The following is a 25,603-nucleotide window of genomic DNA, read 5'->3' on the forward strand; positions in this document are numbered from 1 at the left end:
ACTAGCTTACAGTACACCTTCGCTTAAGACATGTAGGTGAACAATGAACCTAGCTTGGTTAACAACGTGTATGCTAGCTAGCTAACTACACTTCAGCTTGAAATGAAACCAGTTCCTGTCAAAATTAGAAATGTGTAATATCTGAAAATGTAGTTAGCTAGACTATCTTACCTGTATACATCTTCATGCTTGATGGACACGTCTTCCTGCCATGCCATGGTTGCCCTTAGTGTGAAGATGTAATCCGAAGACAGGTGTTTTCTCCATCTCTTTAGCTATCATATTTTGATTCCACTGATTTCAAAACTCAAACCTCCAGAAAGTGGAGAGCAACACTTATGCAGCTCCACTACACGATACATAAAAAATCAGGGTTCGACAGGATTACCAACACAGACTGACCAGCTCATATAGACAGAAGCCTTCTATATGGCAGACCAATCCGAACTCCTCTCTTGGCATGTCCAGCTCACTCATTATCTCAGCCAATCATGGCTAGTGGGAAGGTTGCTGACTTTTTCTGTGTCTTAATGAACAAGGCTCGTAATTTAACAATATTATTGCACACAAGTTTGTTATTAAGGCACATGAAAGTTCCCATGTTCCAGAAGGCATTTCTGCCAAAAAATACATTTAAAAAAAAATCAATAAAAAAAACGTTAAAATGGCTCTCCTGTGGAGTCGTGTCGACATACACCTAGTTTCCTGAAACGCTTAACCAACTAGGCTCGTAATTGAAATGTTATATTTGTTTTTACATATGGCATACACGTTTGTTATTAAGGCACATGAAAGTTCACAGGCATTTCTGCCAAAAAACACATTTTGATAAACCACCCCAGAAAAGGTTCAAATGTCTCTCCTGTGAAGTCTTGACTTGCAATATTCGTCTAGTTTCACATATGTACTATTGTTATTATTACTACTGAAATTAACTGTATTTCATTAACCTCATTGCATTAAACTGTATTTACTGGAATGCTGTACCACTATCCTGCTTTGGCAATATCTACAAATTGTATTTCATGCCAATAACGCAATCTGAATTTGAATTTGATCTTAACAAGCCAAAGAGACTACCTCCAGAGAGGTAGACAGAGAGAGGGACAGATAAAGGAAAAGAGAGTGAGGAAGCAGTAGATCATTTGGAGAAATGAATGAATAAGTTGGAGGCGATGTCGACGCTGGTGATCCTCACAGCACTGAGACATTATTGATTTCTAAAGAGAAAATGCATTCTTTATGCACCCAGAGAGCTCTCTCTCTCTCTCTCTCTCTCTCTCTCTCTCTCTCTCTCTCTGTCACTCTTTTCTCACCAACTCTACCTCTCCACCACTTTCTCCCACTATTTCTTTCTCTCTCTGTCTTTATAATTTTCTGTCTTTCTCCCTCGCTCTCACCATGTTTCTCTCTCTCTTTCCCCCTCTTCCTCTTTCTTCCTCTCCCTTTCTTTCCCTTTCTCTAAGGAAGTTAGCTAGAAAAGAGGCAATGACAGGTAAAACCTGAACTGCAACAAAGGCCTAGTTGCTTTGTCGAGCCCAGCCTAGCCCAGCCCAGTAGCAGCGCCGGTGGTCTAGTGGGGGCTGGTGAACAACACTGGTTGGGGAACCAAAGGCATGTCTCCACCATCTGCTCCTTTTAACAGAATGCTGTGAATCAGCTCTTTAATTTCTGAAGGAGGGAAGTGCAGCGCATCCCCAAAGCTCTTTATCTGCAGGGATGGTAACAGCAGAGAATCAAAACGGAGATGGAAATTTCCATAGATAACCAAATAAATGAAGTAGTGCTCACTGTTAGTGCTCATGACAAGGCTATGTGGTAAACAGGGTAAACCTAACTTTCTGGAACTGAACCTAATCAGGTTATTTTACATTCTAATGGCCTGGGTGGAATTTCTCGCATGGGTTGGCAAGGTTTTATGAAACTGATTTTTTTGCACCATCTGAAAATGTTTACCTGGAATATTGAATGCAGTAATGTAATCTGTGTGTGTGTGAGAGTGTCAGGTATGTGTGTGGCTCTGTGTGTGCGTTAAGGTGAAGCTACCATCCTGGGAGAGTGTGTGTGTGTGTGTCGCCTGCCTCGGTGCTGAGTGATAGCGCTGCAAAGTTATCAGCTCTTTTCATTTCTGGGTTGACACTGTCAGTGAAGGATTTGGAGGTGAGGTGAGTAGCTGTGGATTAAAGATCATATCAAAGCCAGGAAGGGGGAAGATAGGGGGTGAAGCTGCAGTTCCTGGAGATGGGGAGAGAGAGAGCACCAAGTTTCCTCGTTGATCAGAGTTGCAGGGTGGCAGAGACTGTGATGAAGATTGTTGCAAAGTGTGTGGTACGTGCATCAGAGAAATAGAATGTATGGCTTTTACATTCAAGGACATCGAGAAACACTACTTTACTTAACTGAGGAAAGTTGCTGTTGTTGGAGGGTGTATAGCAACAACCAACAAAACAATAACAACTCGACTTCTATAGATATTGTGAGGGAGTTTTGTGAAGGAGTGCATCTTTGGTGCGACAGAAGAAATCCATTTTAATGTTTGAGCTTTACAGGGTTTAGAGAATGAAGAAATGTGTTCCCCTTGGATAGCCATATCCAAGAATCGCTTAGCAATGAGACGATTAAGTGCACACATTAATCCAGGAGTCAGAGCAATCTTGTAATCCACTCAGTATGCTAATTGCCTTTTCTTTTCCAGCAAAGGAGTTTACAGGCCATTAAATGGCACTGAGCAGTTGACAAAGGATAGCCAACATGTTTCTCCACCCACTCTCTCTCTCTATTTCTCTATTGCTCTATTTGTCGTTTTCTCTCTCTCTCTTCCTCTTGGTCATTCTCTCTCTTCTCTCTCTCTCTTGTTCTCTATTTTTCTAACTCTCTCTCCTTGTTCTCTCTCTCCTCATTCTCTCTCTTTCTCTCTTTCACACTCCTTCTATATTTCTTACTTGGATGGGAGCTGTTGTACACCCACACTTCAATTCCCTCAATCTTCTAGGAAAAATACAGAATTGGTATTAGGTATCCCATGTCCTGATCAAATAGCGTGGTTGCACCTAAGATTCTGACATTTCTCGTTGGAACACTTTGGGCTTCAAGGACTTGGGAGAGGTTTCTGCGGAGTGTGGACAGTGTTTCCCACAGCTCTGAGGTTGTAACCAGGGATGTTTCTGCTATTGAAATCCTTGGGAGGTGCCAGGTTTCCTCCAGACGTGACGCTTGGCATTCAGGCCAAAGAGTTCAATCTTGGTTTCATAAGACCAGAGTTTCTTGTTTCTCATGGTCTGAGAGCCCTTTAGGTGCCCATTGGCAAACTCCAAGGCTGAAATATGCCTATTACTGAGAAGTGGCTTCCATCTGGACACTCTACCATAAAGGCCTGATTGGTGGAGTGCTGTAGAGATGATTGTTCTTCTGGATGGTTCTCCCATCTCTACAGAGGAACTCTGGAGCTCTGTCAGAGTGACCATCGGGTTCTTGGTCACATCCCTGACCAAGGCCCTTCTCCCCCGATTGCTTAGACAGCCAGCTCTAGGAAGAGTCTTGGTGCCACAACTTTGGAAGTATGCTTGGGGTCATTATCCATTTGGAAGACCCATTTGCGACCAAGCTTTAACTTCCTGACTGATGTCTTGAGCTGTTGCTTCAATATATCCACATAACTTTCCTGCCTCATCATGCCATCTATTTTGTGAAGTGCACCAGTCCCTCCTTCAGCAAAGCACCCCACAACATGATGCTGCCACCCGTCAAAGGAATTTAATAATTCCTATATCTGTTCATTGACCAATTCAATTAAAATCACTCTGTCTGTTTCTAAGAATTTGTAAGATCCTTATTTGCATAAAATAGACAGAGACCAGTCTCAAAATTAGCCAATAGCATTTCTTCTCGAGAGCGCGCTGTTCATAGAACCCTGTACAACAGCTTATATATCAAATATGACGTCATAGGTTATAAAAGGTATCTCCTCCTCTCGACCAGGAAAAAGCAGGTTCAAAAGCCAACTCACTAGCGCACATACATGACCCACAATATATCTGGATTAACTCCTGAAGTCTCACCATAATTTATTACCACTTTAGCAGACAGTTCCAGATGCGGAAAACCTGGAGGGGCTCTCGCTGTCTTATTTGATCGCCACAGAGTTCTAGTTGAGTCGGTTCAAACATAGGTTAATGATCCTCTTTGCTTACTTAAGACACACACACACATTCCTTCCTACACAATGGTTATCATTTCCAATTACCCCTTATCCATGCTACATAACCTCTTTCTTAGGAACTAACATTATTAATCAGATATTGTAAAACAGGGTAGAGTTCAATTAGTTACAGTTCTATTTAAATGTAGATATTGTTTAGTCATTATTTATAAAATTCCTAACACACCCCCATGCTTCACGGTTGGGATGGTGTTCTTCGGCTTGCAAGCCTCCCCCTTTTTCCTCTAAACATAATGATGGTCATTATAGCCAAACAGTTCTATTTTTGTTTCTTCAGACCAGAGGACATTTATCCAAAAAGTACGATCTTTGTCCCCTTGTGCAGTTGCAAATCGTAGTCTGGCTTTTTTTTATGGCAGTTTTGAAGCGAACCAAACTTGTGGAGGTCGACAATCTGAGGTCTTGGCTGATTTATTTTGATTTCCCCATGATGTCAAGCAAAGAAGCACTGAGTTTGAAGGTAGGCCTTGAAATACATCTGCAAGTACACCTCCAATTGACTCAAATTATGTCAATTAGCCTATCAGAAGCTCCTAAAGCCATGACATCATTTTCTGGAATTTTCCAAGCTGTTTGAAGGCTTAGTGTATGTCAGCTTAGTGTATGTAAACTTCCGACCCAATGGAATTATGATACAGTGCATTATATAAGTTAAATAATATGTCTGTAAACAATTGTTGGAAAAATGACTTGTGTCATGCACAAAGTAGATGTCCTAACCGACTTGCCAAAACTATAGTTTGTTAACAAGACATTTGTGAAGTAGTTGAAAAACGAATTTAAATGATTCCAACCTAAGTATATGTAAACTTCCGACTTCAACTGTATTCTGAACTAAAATATAAACGCAACATGTAAAGTGTTGGTCCCATGTTTCATGAGCAGAAATAAAAGATTGTAGAACGTTTCCATACACACAAAAAGCTTATTTCTCTCAAATGTTTTGCTCAAATTTGTTTATGTCCCTTATAGTCAACATTTCTTCTTTTCCAAGATAATCCATCCACCTGACAGGTGTTGCATAACAATAAGCTGATTAAACAGCATTATCATTACAGAGGCGCACCTTGTGCTGGGGACAAAAGGCCACTCTAAAATGTGCAGTTTGTCACACAACACAATGCCACAGATGTCTCAAGATTTTAGGGAGCGTACTATTGGCATGTTGACTGCATGAATTTCCACTAGAGCTGTTGACAGAGAATGTAATATTAATTTCTCTACCATAAGCCGCCTCCAATGTCGTTTTAGAGAATTTGTTAGTACGTCCAACTGACCTCACAACCGCAGACCATGTGTACGGCTTCGTGTGGGCGAGCGGTTTGATGATGCCAATGTTGTGAACAGAGTGCATCGTGGCGGTGGGGTTATGGTATGGGTAGGCATAAGCTACGGACAAGAAACACATAGCATTTTATCGAAGGCAAATTGAATGCGCAGAGATACCGTGACGAGATCCTGAGGCCCATTGTCGTGCCATTCATCCGTTGCCATCACCTCTTGTTTCATCATGATGCACAGCCCGTGTCGCAAGGATCTGTACCCAATTCCTGGAAGCTGAAAACGTCCCAGTACTTCCATGTCCTGCATACACAACAGCACCCTGTGCTCTTCACAGATGAAAGCAGGTTCGCACTGAGCACATGTGACAGACGTGACAGTCTGGAGACGCCGTGGAGAACGTTCTGCTGCCAGCAGCATCCTCTAGCATGACCGGTTTGGCGGTGGGTCAGTCATGGTGTGGGGTGGTATTTCTTTGGGGGGCCGCACAGCCCTCCATGTGCTCGCCAGAGGTAGCCTAGCTGCCATTAGGTACCGAGATGAGATCCTCAGATCCCTTGTGAGACCATATGCTGGTGCAGTTGGCCCTGGGTTCCTCCTAATGCAAGACAATGCTAGACCTCATGTGGCTGGAGTGTGTCAGCAGTTCCTGCAAGAGGAAGGCATTGATGCTATGGACTGGCCCGCCCATTCCCCAGACCTGAATCCAATTGAGCACATCTGGGACATCATGTCTCACTCCATCCACCAACGCCATGTTGCACCACTGACTGTCCAGGAGTTGGCGGATGCTTTAGTCCAGGTCTGGGAGGACATCCCTCAGGAGACCATCCGCCACCTCATCAGGAGCATGCCCAGGCGTTGTAGGGAGGTCATACAGGCACGTGGAGGCCACACACACTACTGAGCCTCATTTTGACTTGTTTTAAGGACATTACATCAAAGTTGGCTCAGCCTGTAGTGTGGTTTTCCACTTTAATTTTGAGTGTGACTCCAAATCCAGACCTCCATGGGTTGATAAATTTGATTTCCATTGATCATTTTTGTGTGATTTTGTTGTCAGCACATTCAACTATGTAAAGAAAAAAGTATTTAATAAGAATATTTCATTCATTCAGATCTAAGATGTGTTATTTTAGTGTTCCCTTTATTTTTTTGAGCAGTGTATTTTTGGGATGTTAAAATGTTTTCAGTGTAAACTTAAATGCCTTAAAGCAAATATAAGGTATGTAGGAAAGATAATGGACCTATATATTTTACAATAATCTAATATTTGAAAACTAACAATCACTATAATAAAGCTAGACAGTCAGGGAGAATAAAAAATAAAAAATCCGAACCAATGGATTTAGCAGAATAGATGTATTATGTTTGAACAAAAGAACACAGCATTAACCATGTCAAAATGCATAGAATTCCAAGAAATGTGCTTTAAAACGGCAACATTTGATTTCAGCTGCAAGCCAAATTAAAAAAATGTAGCTACACTGCCAAGATGGGGGGCCTCTAAAATTTGATAAAAAATTCAGCCACGGTCCGACTGCTTCCACGCCACATGCCACAGCCACCTCCTAGACCCTTTTTGGTCCAGAGAACCCATGGTAACTTCCCACTTGTTCTCTTTCTCCCATTGTCCCACTATAACTCTCTCTCTCTCAGCACTTTTTCTTCTTCTCTCTCCATACACTGGAGGTTTACTAAGGTAAAGTGCACCATTCACACTGCACCTCCTCCTGCCTACTACTATGTGGTCTTCAAGTGGCCTCCCTCGGCAGCATTGAGTCAACATGATGGATGTTGTTTCAAACCAGGTTTCTCGCTACACCGAAAAAACTGACGTGTCAAAACAAGCTGGCTGGCATTGTATGCAGATAACGATAGTCACAGATTATGATACGATTTGTGCTTTTTGTTCATTTGTGGTGCCAACTGCCAGGGAATGTGACGAATGACTTAAAGTGACAATGCCGGCATGAAGCCTAAACTGCAAATGTGCTCGGTAATGACCAGAGTGTGTTTTGGAGATGCCACTAATGAGTGTGGCCATTAGGCACACATTACGTTATAAAACCTGGGGAGTTAGGGCTGTTAGGGCTGAGTTAGGGCTGTTAGGGCTGAGTTAGGGCTGAGTTAGGGCTGTTAGGGCTGAGTTAGGGCTGTTAGGGCTGAGTTAGGGCTGAGTTAGGGCTGTTAGGGCTGAGTTAGGGCTGTTAGGGCTGAGTTAGGGCTGAGTTAGGGCTGTGCTGGCTAGGAGAAATGGCTGCCTGGGAGTTACACCTCTCCATTGATTTATTGGATGACCTCCATGATCAGAAACGGGTTGTCTCTCATATTCATCAGAAACAAACCATTTCAATACAGGCCTTTAAATAGAGAGATAAGAGATACTGAAGCTAGCAGCAGCCAATGTTTGTATTTGTTGGGATCTCCTGTGCAGGGAGCTTACTTCCTTTTGTGATCTCTGTACTGTAATCTAAGCTTTGTCATACATGATAACCTCAGGGTATCTTTTAGCATCTGGAGAGGTGGTGCTAGGTCACTATGTGATGCTCTCTGGCTCCAGGAAGGGAAGGCAGGTCCACGGTGTGTGTGGGTGGGGGTTGGGAGGTAGGAAGGTGGGGCAGTTGGAGGTTGTGTGTGGGTGGATGAAAACAAAACGTTTCTGTGACTTCTCACTGAACGGAAATCAGGATAGACTCGAAGATGGGGGAGGGATGAGAGTAAAATTTATGAACACGGGCTAAACCGAAATGGATAGTTAAAGGTATGTTCTATTTTTCAGTGGTCCTGAATATTGAAAGGGGGAAAGATATCTCTTAACCATCAGACATATCAGAATAATTGAATCCACTCAAAATGAAAATGTGAAGTAATTTGGTTTTGTTACCATGAATGATCTTGGTCTAGGGATGCACTTACAGTTGTATTTTACAAAGATGATTCCAATTTTCTTAAGTAATCCCAGCAAACCAACGTTCTGTGAATGTTTCTAGTTCATTAAGGTTGCCCAAAAAGTCCTAATAACACAAACACTGTCAAGTTGTACTGATGATTGTACAATGATTGTATAAAACCTTCACTATGTTGCAAGAACATTCCCAGAACACATTTTGTTATTACATTACCTGGAAACCTATTAAGATCCTCAGGAGAATGTTCTGTGGTGGTTGTTATAGATGTAGTGCACAACATTTTTGTGAATGTTAGGATAACATTCCAAGGATATTTAATTTAACCACTAATTTAACCCCCCATATATATATATGTCTTTAGGATGTTATCATCTTAATGTTAGATAAAACCCGAAATATAACTTTATGTGAATGTTAGCTAATGTCCTGCGAATGTTCCTGGTATTCTGGGGTTATACTCATCTCGTTTTTCCTGTGTTATTACTGTATGGTTGCATACCAGCAAAAACACCATTTTAAAAGGTTGGACAGAGCTTATAAATGTGTTCTTAACTGATTTGCCTGGTTAAATAAAGGTTTAATAACAAAATAAAAAAGTTTTAAAACAAGGCTGAAAGACCAACCGAAGGGAAGATCAAACAACTCTGAAAATGAGGTCATTTCCACACATCCTTTGATCTGTCCATTTTTCATGTAGGAGACGAATGGCGTACAGAGGGATCTATCATAGCGACCAGCTTTAAGCCCCCAAAATTACAAACAAACTAAAGGCGAAGGATCGATAGAGAGTGTCTCACGGAATGATGAACTGGCACTTCGGGGTAGGGGAAAATCAATGTCTCTCACTCTCTTTCTTCTCTCTCTCTTTCTCTCCCTCTCTCTCTTTCGCACCACCACACACTAGTGTTTTACTGTGTGTTTACTGAGTCTGTGTGGGTTTTCTTACCACAGTGATTTAACATCCAAATGTTTATTTTTCCCTCTTCCAGCATCGACACTTTGACCTGTGAGAGAGAGGAGAGTCCTATAATGGCCCATAGGATAAGCAGTAAAAGTAAGTACATCAGGATGGATTTACTATCTTAGTGACCCACTCCCTGGTCTCCATACTGTGGTTCATTAATAGTGGGTTTTAAAATATATACTGTATGTTGATCAATACTGCATTACAATTAGGGCTGTGATGGTCATGGAATTCTGGATGACGGTTGTTGGTCAGCCAAATGACCGTGGTCACCGTTATAATAATTTGTTTAGCTCCTGACTGCATGTGCTGCTACAGAAAGGAGGCATTACCTAGGCAACCAAAGACTCATTTGCTACAACACCTTAGAAACAAAGTTTCATCATGTTGTAAAGAGTCCATGTAACCGTGGAAATGGACTCAACCGCAATAATGCCCGGCCCTCCCTTCTTCACTCAGCTATTCGTCCAGTTTGCGGTTTCTTTTATTTTCATTACGGTCTTCATCCATAATGGTCAGTTACACGATTGTACGGTAATTCTTCCAGCCTTAATTACAATCTTTAAATCTCCGCATTTAACATACAAAATTAAACTAAAAGGGAAACAGGGAATGCTGTGTAATGTACGAAATTGGCTGAACGTGAGACGGGGGCGTATATAGTATTATCTTGTAGGATTTCCCTGGCTACTATAACTACATTATGATCTGTCATGTGGTAGAGGAAAGACCTAGTAGCTCTGTGAATATCTATGTTTCCTGGGAGAGATGTGGCTGTATGTAAAGGGGGCGGTACTTTACCATCTTGATAACTGTCAGGAGACACATTATGCAAAAAAAGCTCTGCTCAAGTGTGTGTGTGTGTGTGTGTGTTTTTTTTGTGTGTGTGTGCTATTCTATATGTTTGGAATATTGCTGCATCCTTGGTGTGTGTTTGCCTGTGTGTGCTCCCTACTCAATGTACTTGTGTGACATTTGTGTGTGCCGTGTGTGTGTGCACCTATAGTATGTGTGTGCGTGCATGCATGCTTATGTGTGTTTGTTTGCTGAATGTTTGTTTGCCTATGCGTCTATGTGCGTTTGTGAGTGATTGAGTGAGTGTGTATTACTCGTTTGTGTGGTACAGTATTTGTTTCTGTGTGTGTCGGTCATGGGCGTAGCCTGGTTTCTGGCAGCAGTGTGATGTGGGCGAAAGCTCCAGTTCCTTCGCAAGGCAGCGTTGTCAGCACTGGAGAGCTCCTCCTATGAGACCGCTCAAGTTCCCCCATAAGGCAGCGCTGTCAGCACTGGAGAGCTCCTCCTGTCATTCATGCCATCTGAAATTTGGGCTGTGAGATGAAGCAGGAGACAGGTATCCGTCGGAGGGCCTCTTTCTTCTCTGAGCCGGGGGAATCGAGGCGAGGAGGGCTGGTTTGTGGTGTGTGTGTGTCTGCGTGCGGGCGCGTGTGTGTGTGATGCTAGTGAAATATTCATACATGAGTGGGGTTTGACAAGCTCCACTTGACACTTTCATACTCATTTTCATCTCTCACTGTTCATCACAACACTCCAGTGGAACACTGTACTCTTGACATGTATAGTAGTTGTTGGTTGCCTACAGTTTAACATGTAGTTATACAGTAAGTTGTCGTGACTGAAGTAAGAGTACCACATACAATTCAGTGTCTAGATACAGTATACAGTATGCAGGACAGTATCTATTCTGATGCCTAGTCACTTTACCCTGCCTTCATGTACATATCTGCCTCCAATACCTCGTATTCCTGCACATTGATCTGGTACTGGTACTGCCTGTATATAGCTACACATTGATCTGGTACTTCCTGTATATAGCTCCGATCTCGTGAATTTTATTCCTCCTGTTTTACTACTTTAATTTGTATTTTATTTATTTTTGTACTCTGCATCATTGGGAAGGGCTCGTACGCAGGCATTTCATGATAAAGTCTAAACCCGCTGTATTCGGCTCTTGTGACCAATACGATTTGATTTAGGTTTTGTATTCAGTATTTATTTTCATTTGTTTTATTTAACCTTTATTTTAACATGGAAGACATATTGAGACCTCGGCCTCTTTTACAAATGCAACCTGCATATAAAACCTAAATATACACATTATACCCAAACTATATATATGTATTAAATTCCAAGATGGTGTTTTCTCCCGTATATATATTTAATATTTTAATATCACTTTCTATCTACGGACTGAATATACTCTCCTGCAACCCGCTTCACCAATGTGGTACGGATCTGCTATTTTTATACTTAAGAACTCATCAACTCATCAAACGCTAGCCAGCTAACTGGCTACCAGCTAACTGGCTACTAGTTAGCTACGGCCCGCTAGCTGTCTAAAGTACATCGGACTGTTAGCTTAAGAGGCCCATCGGACAAATTATTTGGCCACTATACCCACCATACAGAGCCCTGCTGATTCGTTGTCTGAACCGTCACCTGAACCGGAACCCCAACAGAAGCTAGCCAGCTAACTAGCTACTAGCTAGTACTCAGCTAGCCACTGATAGCGGTCATCAGCCACCTCTAGCATGGAAAACTCTCGCCAGTTTGCACAGCGCGACTCAAAGCAGAGCAAATCGTACTTATTTTTCTCCATATCTCCGGATTCCTACTGCAAGCTCTGAACCTTTTTTTCCCACCTGGATCATCGCAGCTAGCTAGCTGCTATTCGAGTGGCCACTCCTGGCTAACGTCACTGTCCCGAAGCAATAACCAATTAGCCTGGAGTTAGCCTTACTATGCCCATCTCCCGGCTAGCCAAATAAGTCCATCAGCCACTACTTGGGCTACAATACCTCTTTTTGCCAACTGGCTTGGATCCCCGCCGACTCATCACAACTGGACCACCGACGTGATTCGCCCGATGGGGTTTTTCTCAACTGGCTCCGCCGTCGCTTCGTCCCCTGAAATCCCATCCGCTAGCATGCTAGCCGCGGCCTGCTAGCTGTCCAGAGCACACCGGACTGTTAGCTTAACTTCTTTGGGATAGGTGGGACAGTAGCATCCCACCTGGACAACATTCGGTGAAATTGCAGAGCGCGAAATTCAAATTAAATTACTATAAATATTAAACTTTCATGTAATACATCAAAATAAAGCTTAACTAGTTGTTAATCCAGATACCGTGTCAGATTTTTAAAAGGCTTTACAGCGAAAGCAAACCATGCGATTATCTGAGGACGGTGCCAGCACTAACAAATCATTTTCAATCAGGGAGTTTCGACACGAAAGTCAGAAATAGCGATATAATTTATGCCTTACCTTTGAAGATCTTCTTGGTTCACTTCAGACCTGACTGCCCTTGACCAGCACAAAAACATCCTGTGGCGCTCTGCATTAGCATCGAATAGCCCCCATGATATGCAACTTTTCAGGAAAGTTAGGAACAAATATACACAGGCAGTTAGGAAAGCTAAGGCTACCTTTTTTTAAATTATTTTTTTACCCCTTTTGCTCCCCAATTTCATGGTATCCAATTGTTTGTTTTAATAGCTACTATCTTGTTTCATCGCTACAACTCCCATACGGGCTCGGGAGAGGAAAAGGTTGAAAGTCATGCGTCCTCCGATACACAACCCAACCAAGCCGTACTGCTTCTTAACACAGCACGCATCCAACCCAGAAGCCAGCCGCACCAATGTGTCTGAGGAAACACCGTGCACCTGGCAACCTTGGTTAGTGCGCACTGCACCTAACCCGGACGATGCTAGGCCAATTGTGTGTCGCCCCACGGACCTCCCGGTCGCAGCCGGTTACGATAGAGCCTGGGCGTGAACCCAGAGTCTCTGGTGGCACAGCTGCCGCTGCAGTACAGCACCCTTAACCACTGTGCCACCCGGGAGGCCCTAAGGCTAGCTTTTTCAAGCAGAAATTTTAATCCTGTAGAACAAACTCAAAAAAGTTCTGGGACACTGTAAAGTCCATGGAGAATAAGAGCATCTCCTCCCAGCTGCCCACTGCACTGAGGCTAGGAAACACTGTCACCACCGATAAATCCACTATAATTGAGAATTTCAATAAGCATTTTTCTACGGCTGGCCATGCTTTCCACCTGGCTACCCCAACCCCGGTCAACTGCCCTGCACTCCCCACAGCATCTCGCCCAATCCTCCCCCATTTCTCCTTCACCCAAATCCAGATAGCTGATGTTCTTATAGAACTGCAAAACCTAGACCCCTACAAATCAGCCGGGCTAGACATTCTGGACCTTCTCTTTTCAAAATGATCTGCTGAATTTGTTGCAACCCCTATTACTATCCTGTTCAACCTCTCTTTTGTATTGTCTGAGATTCCCAAAGATTGGAAAGCTTTGAGGGTCATCCCCCCAGACCTATATCCATCCTACACTGCCTTTCTAAGGTCTTCGAAACTACTAAGGTCTTTGCATACTACTCGCCAATGTCCAGTCTCTTGACAACAAGGTTGATGAAATCCGAGCAAGGGTAGCATTCCAGAGAGACATCAGAGACTGTAACGTTCTTTGCTTCACGGAAACATGGCTCACTCGAGAGACGCTAACTGAGTAGGTGCAGCCAGCTGGTTTCTTCACGCATCGCGCCGACAGAAACAACCATCGATCTGGTAAGAAGAGGAGCGGTGGGGTATGCGTTATGATTAACGAGGCGTGGTGTGATCATAACAACATACAGGAACTCAAGTCCTTCTGTTCACCTGACTTAGAATTCATCACAATCAAATGTTGACCGCATTATCTACCAAGAGAATTCTCTTTGATTATAATCACAACCGTATATTTTCTCCCCCAAGCAGACACATCGATGGCCCTGTACAAACTTTATTTTATTCTTTGCAAACTGGAAACCACATATCCTGAGGCTGTATTCATTGTAGCTGGGGATTTTAACAAGGCTAATCTGAAAACAAGACTCCCTAAATTGTATCAGCATATCGATTGCGCAACCGCCCTCCTTTCGGAAAAGCTGACCACAACTCCATTTGGTTGCTCCCTGCCTATAAACAGAGACTAAAACAGGAAGCTCCCGCGCTCAGGTCTGTTCAACGTTAGTCCGACCAATCTGATTCCACGCTTCAAGACTGCTTTGATCACGTGGATTGGGATATGTTCCGCATTGCTTCCAACAACAACATTGACGAATACGCTGATTCGGTGAGCGAGTTAATTAGACAGTGCATTGAGAATGTCGTTCCCATAGCAACGATTAAAACATTCCCAAACCAGAAACCGTGGATTTATGGCAGCATTCGGGTGAAACTGAAAACGCAAACCACTGCTTTTAACCAGGGCAAGGTGACCGGAAACATGACCGAATACAAACAGTGTAGCTATTCCCTTCGCAAGGCAATCAAACAAGCTAAGCGTCAGTATAGAGACAAAGTAGAGTCACAATTAAACGGCTCAGACACAACAGGTATGTGGCAGGATCTAAAGTCAATCACGGATTACAAAAAGAAAACCAGCCCCGTCACGGACCAGGATGTCTTGCTCCCAGACAGACTAAATAACTTTTTTGCCCGCTTTTAGGACAATACAGTGCCACTGACACGGCCCCCTACCGAGACCTGCGGACTCTCCTTCACTGCAGCCGACGTGAGTAAAACATTTAAACGTGTTAACCCTCGCAAGGCTGCAGGCCCAGACGGCATCCCCAGCCGCGTCTTCAGAGCATGCACAGACCAGCTGGCTGGTGTGTTTACGGACATATTCAATCAATCCTTATCCCAGTCTGCTGTTCTCACATGCTTCAAGAGGGCCACCATTGTCCCTGTTCCCAAGAAAGCTAAGTTAACTGAGCTAAACGACTACCGCCCGTAGCGTAGCACTCACTTCCGTCATCATGAAGTGCTTTGAGAGACTAGTCAAGGACCATATCACCTCCACCCTACCTGACACCCTAGACCCACTCCAATTTGCTTACCGCCCAAATAGGTCCACAGACGACACAATCGCAACCACACTGGACACTGCCCTAACCCATCTGGACAAGAGGAATACCTATGTGAGAATGCTTTTCATTGACTACAGCTCAGCATTTAACACCATAGTACCCTCTAAACTCGTCATCAAGCTCGAGACCCTGGGTCTCGACCCCGCCCTGTGCAACTGGGTACTGGACTTCCTGATGGGCCGCCCCCAGGTGGTGAGGGTAGGTAACAACATCTCTACCTTGCTGACCCTCAACACTGGGGCCCCACATGGGTGCGTTCTGAGCCCTCTCCTGTACTCCCTGTTCACCCACGACTGCGTGGCCATGCACGCTTCCAACTTAATCATCAAGTTTGCAGACGACACTACAGTGGTAGGCTTGATTACCAACAACTACGAGACTGCCTACAGGGAGGAGGTGAGGGCCCTTGGAGTGTGGTGTCAGGAAAATAACCTCACACTCAACGTCAACAAAATAAAGGAGATGATTGTGGACTTCAGGAAACAGCAGAGGGAGCACCCCCCTATCCACATCGATGGGACAGTAGTGGAGAGGGTGCTAAGTTTTTAGTTCCTCGGCGTACACATCACGGACAAACTGAATTGGTCCACCCACACAGACAGCATCGTGAAGAAGGCGCAGCAGCGCCTCTTCAACCTCAGGAGGCTGAAGAAATTTGGCTTGTCACCAAAAGCACTCACAAACTTCTACAGATGCACAATCGAGAGCATCCTGTCGGGCTGTATCACCGCCTGGTACGGCAACTGCTCCGCCCACAACCGTAAGGCACTCTAGAGGGTAGTGAGGTCTGCACAACGCATCACCAGGGGCATACTACCTGCCCTCCAGGATACCTACACCACCCAATGTCACAGGAAGGCCATAAAGATCATCAAGGACAACAACCACCCAAGCCACTGCCTGTTCACCCTGCTATCATCCAGAAGGCGAGGTCAGTACAGTTGCATCAAAGCAGGGACCCGAGAGACTGAAAAACAGCTTCTATCTCAAGGCCATCAGACTGTTAAACAGCCACCACTAACATTGAGTGGCTGCAGCCAACACACTGACTCAACTCCAGCCACTTTAATAATGGGAATTGATGGAAATTGATGTAAAATATATCACTAGCCACTTTAAACAATGCTACTTAATATACTGTTTACATACCCTACATTACTCATCTCATATGTATATGTATATACTGTACTCTATATCATCTACTGCATCTTTATGTAATACATGTATTACTAGCCACTTTAAACTATGACACTTTGTTTACATACCCTACATTACTCATCTCATATGTATATACTGTACTCGATACCATCTATTGCATCTTGCCTATGCCGTTCTGTACCATCACTCATTCATTTATCTTTATGTACATATCCTTTATCCCTTTACACTTGTATGTATAAGGTAGTAGTTTTGGAATTGTTAGGTTTGATTACTTGTTGGTTATTACTGCATTGTCGGAACTAGAAGCACAAGCATTTCGCTACACTCACATTAACATCTGCTAACCATGTGTATGTGACAAATCAATTCTATTTTTTGATTTGATTTGAAAGCCAATTAAAAAAAAAAAAAGATTACCTTCCATTTCGATTCCCACCGTACCTTCTCCGCTATGCAATCTGGTTTCAGAGCTGGTCATGGGTGCACCTCAGCCATGCTCAAGGTCCTAAACGATATCATAACCGCCATCGATAAGAGACAATACTGTGCAGCCGTATTCATCGACCTGTCCAAGACTTTCAACTCTGTCAATCACCACATTATTTTTGGCAGACTCAACAGCCTTGGTTTCTCAAATGATTGCCTCGCCTGGTTCACCAACTTCTCTGATAGAGTTCATTGTGTCAAATCGGAGGGCCTGTTGTCCGGACCTCTGGCAGTCTCTATGGGGGTGCCACAGGGTTCAATTCTTGGGCTGACTCTCTTCTCTGTATACATCAATGATGTCGCCCTCACTGCTGGTGATTCTCTGATTCACGTCTATGCAGACGACACCATTCTGTATTCTTCTGGCCCTTCTTTGGACACTGTGTTAACTAACCTCCAGACGAGCTTCAATGCCATACAACTCTCATTCTGTGGCCTCCAACTGCTCTTAAATGCAAGTAAAACTAAATGCATGCTCTTCAACCGGTCGCTGCCCGCACCTGCCAGCATCACTACTCTGGACTGTTTGGACTTAGAATATGTGGACAACTACAAATACCTAGGTGTCTGGCTAGACTGTAAACTCTCCTTCCAGACTCACATTAAGCATCTCCAATCCAAAATCTAGAATCGGCTTCCTATTTCGCAACAAAGCATCCTTCACTCATGCTGCCAAACTTACCCTCGTAAAACTGATCATCCTACCGATCCTCGACTTCGGCGATGTCATCTATAAAATATCCTCCAACACTCTACTCAACAAATTGGATGCAGTCTATCACAGTGCCATCCGTTTTGTCACCAAAGCCCCATATATTACCCACCACTGCGACCTGTACGCTCTCGTTGGCTGACCATCGCTTCATACTCATCGCAAACCCACTGGCTCCAGGTCATCTACAAGTTTCTGCTAGGTAAAGCCCCGCCTTATCTCAACTCACTGGTCACCATAGCAGCACCCACCCATAGCACACGCTCCAGTAGTTATATCTCATTGGTCACCCCCAACGCCAATTCCTCGTTTGGCCGCCTTTCCTTCCAGTTCTCTGCTGCCAATGACTGGAACGAACTGCAAAAATCACTGAAGCTGGAGACCCATATCTCCCTCACTAGCGTTAAGCACCACCTGTCAGAGCACTGCACCTGTACATAGCCCATCTGTAAACAGCCCATCCAACTACCTCATCCCCGTACTGTATTTATTTATTCATCTTGCTCCTTTGCACCCCAGTGTTTATTGCCTTACGTCCCTTATCTTACCTCATTTGCACTCACTGTTAATAGGTTTTTCTTTTTTCTACTGTATTATTGACTGTATGTTTGTTAATTCCATGTGTAACTCTGTGTTGTTGTATGTGTCGAACTGCTGTGCTTTATGTTGGCCAGGTCGCAGTTGTAAATGAGAGCTTGTTCTCAACAAGCCTACCTGACTAAATAAAGGTGAAATAAAAAAAATAAAACAAATGTAGAAACACAGTCATGCGAAGCACAAATACAACATCACAAATCACCCAGAAAAACAGTTACCTTCATCCTCAAACAAGTTCCCAATCAATACTTTAAATTGCCCAAATGCCACAAAAACATCAATTTTCTTCCAGCATTTCGATGCCTTAAAAGTAAAAGCAGATTTACCTAGCTTGGTGGAAACCCTAGAAACCTCCGTATTATACATAGAGTTCTATACCTTCAGGACCCCAATGCTATAGTTAATGTTATTCCAGATGGTTAAACTGATCCATCAAACAAAGTGACCAGGTTAGGCAGGAAAATTGCACCATTAAATCCAAATTAGATTCCACTCTCCAAATGGGGCGGAAGGTCTCAGAACACTTAATTCATTTCTACCAGATTAGTGGTGGAATATTTTCTAATGTCAATAACAGAAATGCTGCTCTCCTGACAGCAGGCCTCTTTTAATCCAAGCTACTCACAGTGAGACAGCATTGATTGCTGCTGCCATGCTCTGCATAATTCAGCCATGCTGCTCATCCTCATAGAGCAATAAAAATATTAGCCTCAGGGGAAAAAGTAAACAGGAGAGTGAAAGTTGCAAATCATCACTTCATCCTCCTTTATTTTTTTCTCCAGTAGCGTCTCCATAGCTCATCATGAGGACGAGGCCCTATCTCCACATTCTGCAGAAATATCAATATAGATTCATGAGTCTCCCTGAAGCAAGGTCCTCAGCTAATTAAATCTGTAATCACTTTGTAGTGTAAAAACAGCAGAAGGGGGGCTGCATGTTGAAATGAGGGCCAGTAGAGTTTTACTTAACAAAGAAAGATAATTGGGTTCAGGGCCATTCGTTCTCCTCATAAAATACAGAGGTTTCTACTCCCCATCAGGCTACTGATATCAGAATTCCCCCTGAAGAGAGCGAGAGAGACAGAGACAGAGAGAGAGAGAGAGAGAGAGACACACCGAGAGAGCAAGGGAGAGGGACCGAGAGAGAGGCACAGAGAGAGAGAGGGACGGAGAGAGGTTACATAGAGGAGCAAGACACCGCCGTCAATGGCACGACAGACAAGCACTCGTTTTGTCTTGAGGGTTTAAGTCAGTGATGGAATGGAGAAGGTAATGGGATTCAGGGGAGCTCCAGACAGAGCTGGAATTCTAATGGAGGACAGAGGGAGGAGATACTCTCTGTAGGAGTGCATGAACGCCTTTCATCTCTGGGGTATGGTTCAGTCTATCAAGGTGCTGCATGTTTTAGTGCTGCTTTTGTATGACCCAGGTACTAGCATGCTCACACGTCTCACTTTGCTATTCACCTATACACCACCTTGGACCCAGCCGAACCGTATAATTAAAATGAATATATTCCCAGGCAGATCACTTGCTCATGTTATGTGGACTGGCAAGCCTATTGGGTGAACCATTTGGACTTTTTGATTTGTGACACAATGAAAATGTGTACAACGACGTATTCTCTCAGACTCAACCTCTTTTATCATGGTCCTTCGAGCCAGATAAGAACATTACAAACTCTCTCCAGACATCATCAAAACGATGAGATGTTCTTTTCCTTTGGGGTAACATGACAAGAAAACATAAACTCTCTCTGGAAGTATTCATCATCAGTAAGCTGAGCCTTCAGGTTGGCCCCTCCTCCTCTTCCGTGTTACTGCACACTCTTCTGTGTTACTCACATGTGTGCCCTTTCCCAGTGCACATCATCTAAAGGACTCAGACTGGGTGAGAGGAGAGGCAGGCCAACCACAGTATGTCGGGGTTATCCGTACCCTGGAGGAATGTCCATGGTGACCTGATTTCCTCCTGTTATGTCCCACATTTCCTGGGCCAGTCGCTCTCCGATTCTCTAATCCACCTGATCCTGACCGCCACTGCCATTTTGTGGAAAATAAAAATGTAAATCAGAGAAATCTTGAGCTATCATGAGAACAATTTAGTATTTTACTCATAATCCATCTAACCTTAGACGTGAAGTGTTCTCGACTCCCTGTAGAGATGTCTGTTCCCTTCTTTGATTCTGACCAATAATTAAAATCATAGAAGTTATAAGAAACAATAACTCTCAGGTCATCTTAGATCTGGTTTTGAAATTACTCATTGAATTTACATTGATAATGACATTGCTTGTTGTTTCTAACATCAGTGGAATACATCAGCAGAGGGTTTTGAAGAGCCCGCCACGGTCCTCCTCATTCCTCGGTCTCATGCTGTCACATTTATTACCCAGATCTGAGTTATGGTCTGTTGATTCTTCACGTCTTCAGTACTGTCTTTCATTTTAGCATCTGGGCTTAATTGGTGCGATGCTGTAAAGCCACAGCTGCTCTCTCTGTTAGGGCAATAAATTACCCCAATTAGGAGGCAAACAAAGGGGCTTGGCTGTCTGATCAATGCTGCAGCCACTCTGGTACACACCCATAGGTAGAACCTAGTTCCAAACGGTACACTGTTCCCTACATAGTGCACTACTTTTGACCAGAGTCCTATGGAGTCCTACAGAGCCCTGATCAAAAGCAGTGCACTGTAGGGAAAAGGGTGCCGTTCGGGACGCATGCAGGGAAGGACATGCTGTAACGAGGCTTCATTGACACTGAGTTTATCTCAAACACCTGTGTCCTATTTTGGCCTGGAATCCAACTGCTTCCTGCATCATCTGCATCAGGAAGCATATACCATGGATGAGATTTAAACAGACATTTTAACTGCATCCACCTCTGATGAAAATATCTTTGACTGCAGGGTGTAGTACGCCAAGCAGTTTAGAATGTGTGTTGGCCATAACATGGTAACAACACCTCCACTACTGCTTCACAGCTACAGTATGTTTGAGCACCATAGCAGAAGCATCATGTTAAAACAAAGAAAATAAAGGACTAAGTACCTAATCTGTGTAATGAGTGTAAGTTACAGAGCTGGTTGCATATGGGGTTCTACATATACATTCTATAATACATATAATACATAATACATAATCACTGGATAATCTCCACAGAAAGGAGGGAAGGATACAGAGGAGGAATAACAATAGAAACATCTGTGCCACTTCACAGTTCCTATGCCGTAAACCATCAGTTTATTCTTCAGTTGGAAAACATTGCCATTTACCCTCTCCATTGCTACATGATATGACATATTTATGTGAAACTGCAAAATACTTTGGCCCCTGGAAGATATTTATCTCAAGAGGGCTTTACCTCCTCTCAGGTGTTCTAGGTCCACTGTATTGCAAAGCACCATGACTCTGTCAAGCAAGTCTGGCAAGCGAGAGGTAGCCTAGCCGTTCAGAGTGTTGGGTCAGTAACCGAAGGTTGCTGGTTCGATTCCCTGAGCCAACTAGGTGAAAAATATGTCAATGTACCCTTGAGCAAGGCACTTAACTCTAATTGCTCCTGTAAAGTGCTATGGATAGGAGTGTTTGCTAAATTACTAAAATGAGATCAAAAGCCGTGAAACAAACAATAGAGAAAGGAGATTTTTTTTTTCAAGTTTTTTGTCCTGATCTAATCTCTCTCTCTTTACATCTGGCCCAGCCACACCATCCTTAATCTCTCCACGAACGGAGGCCCTAAGAACTGAACACTCCATTAAGCCGGACAGAGTTTGACAAGAACAATGAAGTGTGCTTTTTCCTGTGGCCTCGAGTGTCTGTCTGAATAATGAGGGGCATTGTGGACCCTCCGCTTTCTCCTTCTCCTTCCATCCGATTCACTCTTCCTCTTCCTGTTCCCTCCATCTCATTCACTCTTCCTGTTCCCTTCATCTCATTTACTCTTCCTCTTCCTGTTCCCTCCATCACATTCACTCTTCCTCTTCCTGTTCCCTCCATCACATTCACTCTTCCTCTTCCTGTTCCCTCCATCTCATTTACTCTTCCTCTTCCTGTTCCCTCCATCACATTCACTCTTCCTCTTCCTGTTCCCTCCATCACATTCACTCTTCCTTTTCCTGTTCCCTCCATCTCATTCACTCTTCCTCTTCCTGTTCCCTCCATCTCATTTACTCTTCCTCTTCCTGTTCCCTCCATCACATTCACTCTTCCTCTTCCTGTTCCCTCCATCACATTCACTCTTCCTTTTCCTGTTCCCTCCATCTCATTCACTCTTCCTCTTCCTGTTCCCTCCATCTCATTCACTCTTCCTCTTCCTGTTCCCTCCATCTCATTCACTCTTCCTCTTCCTGTTCCCTTCATCTCATTCACTCTTCCCATTGAAGATCCAGTCTGGAGAGAGAAAGGGTCTGGAGAGAGAGTCTGGAGAGAGAGTCTGGAGAGAGTGAGAGAGAGAGAGAGAGAGAGAGAGAGAGAGAGAGAGAGAGAGCAATAGAGTGTGTGTGGGGGGGTCTCGGGATCTGTGATTGTCTCAGAATAGAATGGTCATGTAAGACCTGTCACTCTAATTTTGGGAAAAGTGAATTGGATAAATTATGTGTGGGTTTTTCAAACCGAGACCCTCATTTTTGCCATTTATATCCTGCGATGAACAATGGTAAAAAATGTTTCAGTTTAATGGTTTTAATACACAGATTAATACACAAATATGACAGAACAGTGTTGAGACACCACAGCACAGAGATGGAGCTACACAGTATAGCGTGTCAGAGAGATATTATTATTGTGATTCATCTTTGAGGCAAGCTAATATTATAAACTCAGTCACACCCACCCACAAACTGGGTTTATTGTATTCATTTATGAAAGGGGAACTCTATGCTGTAATCTAAACAAGTGGATTGATCATTTAATTCAAGTATCTTGCTCTTCGGAGGAGCAATTAAATGGTTATTACCGATCAACAAAATTGTTCTAACCAACAGTCCATGAAATTGAGAATATTTTTTATATTAAAGTAAGAAGACGTTTTATATCTAATTACAAACCGAGTCCGAGCCCTGAATGCTTTGGCTGAAAGCCTTATACCACGGCTATGACAAAACATTTATTTTTACTGTTCTAATTATGTTTGTAACAGGTTTATAATAGCAATAAGACACATCGGGGGTTTGTGGTATATGGCCAATACACCACGGCTAAGGGCTGTATCCAGGCACTCTGCGTTGCGTCGTGGGTAAGAACAGTCCTTAGCCATAGTATATTGGCCATAAACCACATCCCCTCATGCCTTATTGCTTAAGTAACTCACTCAGAGGCACAACCAGGAATGGTGTAGAAAATGTTCACACTTTAGAGTCCACTTTTGAAAGGAGAACACCTTTTGAAAACACCCATTCTCTGTATGTTTCCTTCTGTGTTATAGCCTTGGGTGCCCTTATTTCCCCCATTTCCTGTGTTTCAGGCTGCTGTCTGAAAGAAATGCCTCGTCTTAGAGTTTTGTGGATATGACTAACAGGGTCATCCTGCTTATTATGACAATACTGTTATGATAATGGAAGTGAGGGTCTGTTCTATGGTAATGGTGCTATGGTAATGGTGCTATGGTAATGGTGCTATGGTAATGGATCGCCTTTATTATACATGGCACTATGGTCTTATGGTAATGGTTAGCAAGGTCATCCTATACGGGTTATGGTGATGCCTGGTTCAGATGTTTGTTCACCCGCCCGCAATTGCTTATAACACATCCACAACCGCGTGACTATATGTGATAAAGTGAACATCTGAGGCCCACACTCGACCCTAACCTGCAAATATAAAAATATTTTTTATTTATTTCACCTTTATTTAACCAGGTAGGCCAGTTGAGAACAAGTTCTCATTTACAGCTGTGACCTGGCCAAGATAAAGCAAAGCAGTAAGACAAAAACAACAGCACAGAGTTACACATGGGATAAACAAACGTACAGTCAAAAACACAATAGAAAATCTATGTACAGAGTGTGCAAATGTAGTAAGATTAGGGAGGTAAGGCAATAAATAGGCAATAGTGGCGAAATAATTACAATTTAGCATTAACACTGGAGTGATAGATTTACAGATGATGATGTGCAAGTAGAGATACTGGGGTGCAAAAGAGCAGGGGGAAAAAAACAATAGTGGGTTGGAGTTAGTTGGGTGGGCTATTTACGTTCCAGAGTCAACATTTACAGTCAGTGTCCAGATTTCAGATAGGCTACTATTCCATTTAACCCATCTGAACAGTACAGTTACCTCGACTTGTCATTTTGAAGTCTCCGTCTTATGACTGTAGAATTTGTATAGCGCCTCACAAATCATCACACATAACACTGCTATCATCATCTTTTACCACTTCACCAAACATTAGACTAATGTTCTGGCCCTTCTATTCTTTTGAACTCTCTATTTCACAGCTTTTCTCTAATTGAATTAAACTCCTTTCTGCCTCAGTGGATCGACATAAACTTTTTATGACCAAGTTCCCAAAAGCGTTTGTCAATTGTTGTGTATTTGACATGCTACAGCCCTAAAGCTGAGGCTACGTACTAACGGCAGATAAAAATAATGAAAGACAAAACCACAGGGACTGTGGGTTATGAGTCATCCAGCGCATCACTAATGTATGGTGTTATGGTAATTGCTTGCGAGGGCATACCTTATGGGTGATGGTGATGGTGCTATGGAGATTAAGAGAGAGTGTTGTCCTCTATATATTACTGTATATAACTGTATATTACCTTATGATGATGGTTTTGTTGTAATGAAAAAGGGGGCGGGGTGTTCTACTGTGTGCTATGATAATGGCGTGAAGGGCATGACCCGTGCAGGCAGCGTGAATATCCAGAGTAACAAAGACAATGTGCTGTGTGCATGTGTGCGTGTGTGTGTTTGTGTGTGTGTGTGTGTGTGTCCTTGGGGACTTGTGTGTGTATATCTGTGTCTTCTTGTATATGCAGCAGAGACGGAGCAGCAGAGAAAGAGTGAGAGAGGCTTAGTTAGCTGTCTGTTTGGCGCTCCACCACCCCTGTGATGTATGTTTATGGCCCATCATGGAGAGCCAATTACCCTGCCTCTGTGTGGGAGCACCACACCATCTCATCTCTGCCATCAGTGTCTCTGTGCTCTGCGTAGAGGGACAATCAGCCACAGTTAGACTAGAGAGAGAAAGACATAGAGAGAGCGAGAGAGAGAGAGAGAGAGTGAATGACAGTTAGACTAGAGAGAGAGAAAGAGAGAGAGGGAACAACAGGTAGACTAGAGAGAGAGAGAGAGAGAGAGAGAGAGAGCGAACAACAGTTAGACTAG

General features: G+C 43.4%; 1 protein-coding gene across 2 annotated transcripts in view; it reads left to right on the forward strand.

Annotated features, from left to right (window-relative positions):
• The window catches only part of mgat4c (mgat4 family member C), a 183,835-nt gene that overhangs the window by 70,997 nt on the left and 87,235 nt on the right, over positions 1–25,603 (forward strand). Inside the window, exons 2-3 of one of the 2 annotated variants that reach the window (XM_024380083.2) lie at positions 9,110–9,233; positions 9,402–9,466. The gene's annotated coding sequence lies outside the window, so the exon portion shown is untranslated. The remainder of the gene's footprint in view (positions 1–9,109; positions 9,234–9,401; positions 9,467–25,603) is intronic. The other variant, XM_024380086.2, reaches the window with a different exon arrangement.

This window comes from Oncorhynchus tshawytscha, linkage group LG19 (assembly GCF_018296145.1).
Source record: "Oncorhynchus tshawytscha isolate Ot180627B linkage group LG19, Otsh_v2.0, whole genome shotgun sequence".
Lineage (NCBI taxonomy): Eukaryota > Metazoa > Chordata > Actinopteri > Salmoniformes > Salmonidae > Oncorhynchus > Oncorhynchus tshawytscha.